General features: G+C 39.7%; 1 protein-coding gene across 1 annotated transcript in view; it reads left to right on the top strand.

The window, feature by feature from the left end:
* Positions 1 to 5,633: 5,633 nt before the first annotated feature.
* FUT10 (fucosyltransferase 10) overlaps positions 5,634 to 7,144 on the top strand; it is a 74,667-nt gene continuing 73,156 nt past the window's right edge. The window contains exon 1 of the mRNA XM_057505175.1: positions 5,634 to 5,745. The gene's annotated coding sequence lies outside the window, so the exon portion shown is untranslated. The remainder of the gene's footprint in view (positions 5,746 to 7,144) is intronic.

Raw genomic sequence — 7,144 nt, 5'->3', positions numbered from 1 at the left:
TTCCCTACTAATGGTTCCTTTTGGAACCCCGCACGGGAGTCGGCCAAAGCCCGGAGCGCGGAGATCGAGGACACTGGGAGCGCCGTAGTCCCAAGCGTGGCTTGTAACTGTTCCTCGGTATTGGCTGTGTACCCCGGGCGCCGGCCGGCGGTGCGCTGGGGGAAGACGCCCACGGACGGGATGCGTCGTTCTTATTCCTCGCCCGGCTTGTGGAGCTCCAACTTGGTCGTGTTTAACCTGAGACCCTTGCTCTGACTACTTCCTCACCAACCCACAGACACTATTGTTTGGTGCGACACAAGGTCCTGACTTTTGAAATGGATGTATCAGATAATACTTTAAAACGTTGTTTAAAAGACTAACAGCTTTCCCCGCTTTTTATTCTACGGGATGGGGAGGGACCTTTACTAGCTCATACCGTTTTTCAAAAGGAAGGCCATTTTAATACCGAAAGAATAAGGCACAATTTCTGACTAAGGATGGGCTCTTAAATTGCGAATCACATAAAATAATTCATCTATCATAAATAATTTTGCAGCATGCAGGTGAAAACTAACTAGAACCACCCTGTTGGAAAGCAATGATTTGGTACTGGTTTTTGGAGCCAAATTAGGTTCTAAAAAACAACTGCCGTTCACTAAATATCTTTGGGCATTTAAGTCACATAACCGTTAGCAAATTTTCCCATTTGAAAAATGGGACTATTGTGAGGACTTGAGGTATGTTACATGCATAGTTTACAGTGTTAATTTTTTTCATTGTTACTGGTCTACTTTACTATAAAAGGCTGGTTTAGAGATCTGGAGGAAAGTCATACATGCACATGCCATTTTCTGTTAGTAAAATCAATTTTAAAATAATGTGCAAGCAATCAAGAGCTAGACAATACCACCTGCACCACACCACACTTTCAGAATTGGAACGCAAGTGATGTATTTTTTTCAGTTTGATTTAGTATAACACTGCTTCCCTGCTCACCACCAACAGGTGAGTCCTGGGAGTCATTTTTTTATTTTAATTGAGGTATAACTGACACATAACATCATATTAGTTTCAGGAGTACAACATAATGATTGAATATTTGTATATATTGCAAAATAAGTCTAACATCTGTCACCATACGCAAGTTACTAAATTTTCTTGTGCGAAGAACTTAAGATCTATTTCCTTAGAAACTTTCAATTTTGCAATACAGTATTTTCAACTATAATCACCATGCTGTGTATTACATCCCCATGACTTATTTATTTTATAATTGAAGTTGGTACCTGTTGAACCCCCTTCACCCATATCATTTCACTGTCATCCCCACCCCCCAACTCTGGCAACCACCAGTCTGTTCTCTGTTTGAGGTCTGTTTTGTTTTATTTTTTTCAGATTTCACATATATATGAGATTAGATGGTATTTGTCCTTCTCTGTCTGATTTCACTTTGCGTAATGCCCTCAAGGTTCATTCATGTTCTTACAAATGGCAAAATTTCATTCTTTTTTATGGCGGAGTAGTAAATTCCATTGTACATATAGACCTTTTCTTCATCTATCAATAGACACAGGTTTTTCCATATCTTGACTATTATACATAATGCTACAGTGTACATATGCATACCTTTTCAAGTTAGTGTTTTTGTCTTCTTTGGCTAAACATCAGAAGTGGAATTGCTAGATCATATCATTGTCCTAGTTTTAATTTTTTGAAACTCCATATATTTTTCCATAGTGGCTGCACCAATTTACATTCCTGCCAACAGTGCACAAGGGTTCCCTTTTCTCCACATCCTTTTTTTTCTCCATTATGTTTTGCTGTTTTTGTAATTATTAGAGCATTATTGATATATAATCTTATGTTGGTTTCAAATACACAACACAGTGGCTCAACATTTACCCATATTATCAAGTCCTCACCGCCTCCAGTGTGTTCACTGTCCATCAATGTAGTCAGATGTTACATAATCATTAACGGTATTCTCTGTACTACTGTCCCTGTGACCAACCTATATTGTGATTCTCCACATCCTTATTAACACTTCTTACTTCTTGTCTTTTTCATAGTTGCCTATCTGACAAGTAAGCGACTGTATCTCAATGTTGTGAGGTGATATCTCAACCTTGAACTTGTTAAATTTAAAATTCCAAATTGGATATTCAAGTGGAAATGCCAAAAAGGCAGTTAGTATACAACCCTGGAGTTCAGGAGAGCAATAGCATTATAGATATACATTTGGAACTCATTAATATTTAAAAACATGAACATGCATGAGATCACCTGGAGTTGTGACATTGAAATTTTTTTCTGGGGCACTCCTTAAAATAATTCTGGAGAACTAGATGCTCCATTTATATTATTAAACTGAATCTAAGAATTTTCATAATAAATTGAAATAGTTTACATAAAATCACATAATTTATGGCTTATAACATTGCCATTTTAAAGCTTATTATAACATTGTACATTAATGATAGCAAAATTAAAAAATTAAAAAAGAGATTATTATAACATTCTTGGAACCTAAATGTCACAGGGATTTGAAGACCAGAATTTTCAATATTAAAAATGAAATATCTGTGTTGTACACTTGAAACTAATGTAATGTAATACTGTGCGTCAACTACCCTTCAATAAAAAATAATTATCTAAAACAAAACAAAACAAAACAAACAAAAAAAGAAATAAACCCTAATAGTTAAAAATATATAGTTTCCTTTTCTTCTTGAACAAAAATATACTCCCTTTCCCAAACAGAATTTTATCCTAATACATTTTTATTTTTGAGAAGTTTTATTGATTATCCTATCATATCCCCTACCAAAAAATAATGTTATAAATTAAAGTAGTTTTTTTTAATGCCCTATAACATTAAGACTGTATATTGTTAGAAAAAAACGTTATGGAATAAATTATTTCAATTATTATTAGTAGGCAATTGACTAAGACACATTAGAGCTTTTCAACATCTCACGAATCTCCCAAATTTCATCCTCAATTATATGTTATTATCCTTTTTAATGGTTCTGGAACCAATATCCTTTCCCACAGAACCATGAAACTGTTGAAAGCTCTCTCCAGTATCTCAGCCTTTCAGCTACATATTCCTGCTCAGCTTCTAGGCCTCTGGGCTGCCACTTTCAGATTGGTAAATTCCTTTGGCTATAGCAAAAATGTCACCTCTCTGGCTTCCCTTCCCTTCAGGATGTAGGTCTGGTAAGTTATCATATTTTGTCACCTTTTTCTCATACATGGTCAGCTTTCACAATTGTTCTTATTGATAGGGTTGATCAGAAATAAATTAGACTACTTTGTTTCAAGTGGAACCTTCTTGGATAACTTTTAACATGGCAGTATCAACTACCTTCCAGGGAGGTAGCTAGTCTGCTTCAAAACACCTAATTGTGAGGCAAAAAGCAGATGAACAAGGTGAACACAATTTCCTGACAAGATATTAAGATACAGAGCTATAGTATTTGCAGCTATGTGCAATGACACCCCAATATAGAAGCAGAATAATGGGACAGAATAGAGAACCTGAAACATTTCCACTCAAATAAGGAAAGCAGATACATGACAGAGGGTCTTGCAGATCAGTGGAGAAGGGATGAGTCATGAATAAGTTGTGTGGGAACAATGGGTTATTCATGTGGCAAAAATATTAAATTGGATCTCTATATCATAAACAGAAATTCTTTTTTTAGGGGAGAATAAAGACCTAAATATGAAAACAAAATGTTAAAAATATAGGAGAAAATCATTATGCTCTTAGGGTAGAAAGATTTCATAAGTGGGATATAAAGAGCACAAACCATGAAGGAAAAGATTAATAATTATGACCCCATAAAAATGAAAGACTTGTGGACATTAAAAGTCATAAGAAAAATATAGACAATAAGCAATTTGCAATGTCTATTACTGAAGAAACATCCGAATCCAAAATCCATGGTGAAGGTTTGCTGTGACTGGGTGTGTCTGAGGGGCAGCAAAGAAGCTAGCGTGGGTGGAGAGCAATGAGAGAGCAGAAGAGTGCAGGGTAATGAACCTGGAGAAATAACCAAAAGCCAGATCATATAAGACCTTATTGTTCATGATTTTACTTTAAATGGATATTTTTGAATGGAATGTTGGCATAATCTAATTTATGATTGGAAAGCATCATTCTAGCAGTAGCATAGAAGCAGGGAGAGCTGTTGGGAAGGTTACTGCACTAGATGGGATGACATGACGGGCTGCAGTGGTGATATTGGAAGTCATGAGAGGTGGTGGAATTCTGGATATATTTTCAGGCTAGAGCCAGCATTTCCACATCTATTGGATGGGAGAAGTGAGAGAGAGGAACCAAAGCAGCTCTGAGGATTTTGATATGAACTACTGGGTAAAGAGTATACATATGTACATCAGAAAACAGGTATACTGGATCATAAAATATTAACATATGTGTGCATGTCTATTAGGCATACACGTAGTGGTGGAATTTGAGTGTCATAAAGCATAGGTACAGTCAGTCCTAATAGATACTGATAGTTTTCCCAAGTGGCTGTATACATCTCCACACACAGTGAATACAAATTCCATGTGGTCCAGCTTTGCCTTTACTGTATATTGTCAGTTTTAAAATCTGTAGCCATTTGGGTGGATATTTGGTGATATATCATTGGTTAATCTGCATTTCCCTGGTCACTAAAGATTAGTTAGGCATTTTTCACATATTTATTGGCTATTTGGATTCCTCTTTGGTGAGGTACTGTATAATAACCCTTTGGTTCCTTCTTTCCATTTTTTGTTGGATTCTTATTGCATTGTAGGAGTTCTTGTTTTATTCTGGATATGAATTCTTTGTTAGATAAATCTAATGCAAATATCTTCTACTCTGTGGATTATTTATCATTCTCTTAAGAGAGCCTTTTAAAGATCAGAATTTATTTTTAATGATATCCAGTTTATCATCTTTTCGTTTTAGTCTGGTGTTTTCTAGAGGTTGATACCATTATTATCAACCTGTTTTTACAAAGAAGGTAATAGAGGTGCTTGGTACGGGAACTCCGGGGGCCAGGACTCCAGTGAGGGAGCCTCAGGTTCCCGCGTGTGCCCAACGCTTGCGTGACTCTGAGACTCACTCTCTCTTCAGATTTTGAGCTCTAGATGCCATACTTGCCTCAACCAAGTCCCGGCCCTCTCAAGATCTTGAATTACCTTCCTAGGTTTATCACTTCCTGTCTTGATAGTGAAAAATAATTTTAACTGGGTTCTCTGAACTTGGAAGTCAGTAGCTTGAAGTCAAGGTCGTTTTGGTTCACCAGTAAAATACAACTAAATGATCATCCCGCTCAGTCTACCGAACACTGGTACCTGATTAAAGGTACCCAGGCCTCTGTTTTCCTTAAGATGTTTTCAATTTTCCTGAATAGGTGACTAAGAATTTGCTGCAGTTTTAGAAGAGTTTGAGAAGCAGAAAGTGTCCGTGAGCTGCTTAAAAAGAGCGCCTCAGGAGATTCCCACGAACTTTTACGAAGGGCTGTGCACCTCCGGCTTGCTAGGGAGGGGCGTGCTGTGTTCCCGGGACCCGGGTCCCACTTGCCTTTAAACGAGGCACCGTGAAAACCTGGATCCAGGATCCTTCGGGCTGGACGCGATGAGAGTTATCCGGCCTTTCCCGAATCCCTTTTCCGAGTCTTCACCCGAGCTCCGGCGGGGCGCGGGCGGAAAGTGAAACACCGCCGGCGGCCGTCCTCAGAGCCTGCGTCCTTCCCGGGCGAGGTGAGTGCCCAGCTCGGGGTCTTTTCTGGCTTGAGTGATAGATTGGGGGGTCGGTGGGGTGGGGTGGGGGGCAAGTACTTGGTGCTGAGAAGCGAAGAGACTTTGCTGGGACGCTGCCCGCGGAACCGCCGCCGAAGGAAAGCTCCTCTTTGTGGCCAGAAGGGAGTTTGCGTGAGGCAAAGACGGAGCTGTGTGCTGAAAAAGAGTTCAAGTCTGTTTTGGGAAGCCTTGGGCAGCGCTTTGCAGGCGCTGCCTGAAATTTAAGCCTATCTGGCTGCTGGAAAAAGCACAGGTGGGAGGCAGGTGATGGGTAAGAGCCTCGGGAGGCAGATGGACTCTTGCCGCCGCCATCCGGGACTGAAGGGTTTCGTTCCTCGCCGCTGCCTCCGCCTTTCGACCCCACCATCTCGAGAACCTAACTGCCACTGTGTACTATGAATTGCTTCGTTCTTGCCCATGTCTTCTCGGAGATTCACCTGTTGCTGTAACTGGTGCTGAAGTAGCGGTTCTGGCAGCCCCGCGCTTCATAGCGTTGTGCACTGAATGGAGATGACCCTTAGAGCCCTCAGAACTCTCCAGGCTTTGATCATCAATGTGCAAACCATTTCTTAGGAATTCTTGTACCCGATTAACGTCATCAAACTAGAACGCATTTGCGTAAGAAGCAGAAATAACCTTGGTGTGATTTTAAGACATTTTCTAGGAATCGTTTATGATTCTGTAATAGATAGCAAATGCTGTGCAAAATGTTTTTAACACCACAGCTCAACGAGGCTGCTCCCTACTCCCTGCCACAGCTCCCTGAAGCAGTTGGTTAGAGTATTATGCATGCAAGGCCTGACCTGGATTGTTTATTTCATTTGTGGAATGCATGTATTCTGGTTGGGTACAGCTTTTAATATGGTAAATTGGTCTTTGGGACCTTTTTCTCCTTTTCTCCTTGTACATCCTTCCTTCTGTCAAGGTGAAACACCCCAGAAATTCATGACTAATCTTGGGCTTGCTGGAGGACTCTCAGGTGGTTCCTGGCTGCTGCAGTGAGTAAACACCCCAGGTATTTTCATAGTAAGTGGCAGATCCACCAATTTACACAGCACCCTAGCCTCAGTTTTAGAACTTTCTTCTCCCTGAAAGCTAGAGGCAGTGTCCTGCCATCAGAGGGTCATTAAGGTCCGCTCTATTTTTGAAATTGCTCTAGTAACTCGTCATTTACTGGCCACCTGCTAGATGGCAGTGTGTAACAGGGCATCAAAGCCACGATCTCAACTGTTACCGTCAATACGGCTTATCTTTTATTTTTCCATTAAAAAAAGTAGTTTTATCTTAACAGTACACTTTTGAAAAAAATTCAAAGTAGTGCTAAATTTAGGAAGTAAACATAGTTTGGACAAATAATGTT

This window comes from Manis pentadactyla, chromosome 7 (genome assembly GCF_030020395.1).
Source record: "Manis pentadactyla isolate mManPen7 chromosome 7, mManPen7.hap1, whole genome shotgun sequence".
In the NCBI taxonomy this organism is placed as follows: domain Eukaryota; kingdom Metazoa; phylum Chordata; class Mammalia; order Pholidota; family Manidae; genus Manis; species Manis pentadactyla.
This window is presented reverse-complemented; position numbering and strand designations above follow the sequence as displayed.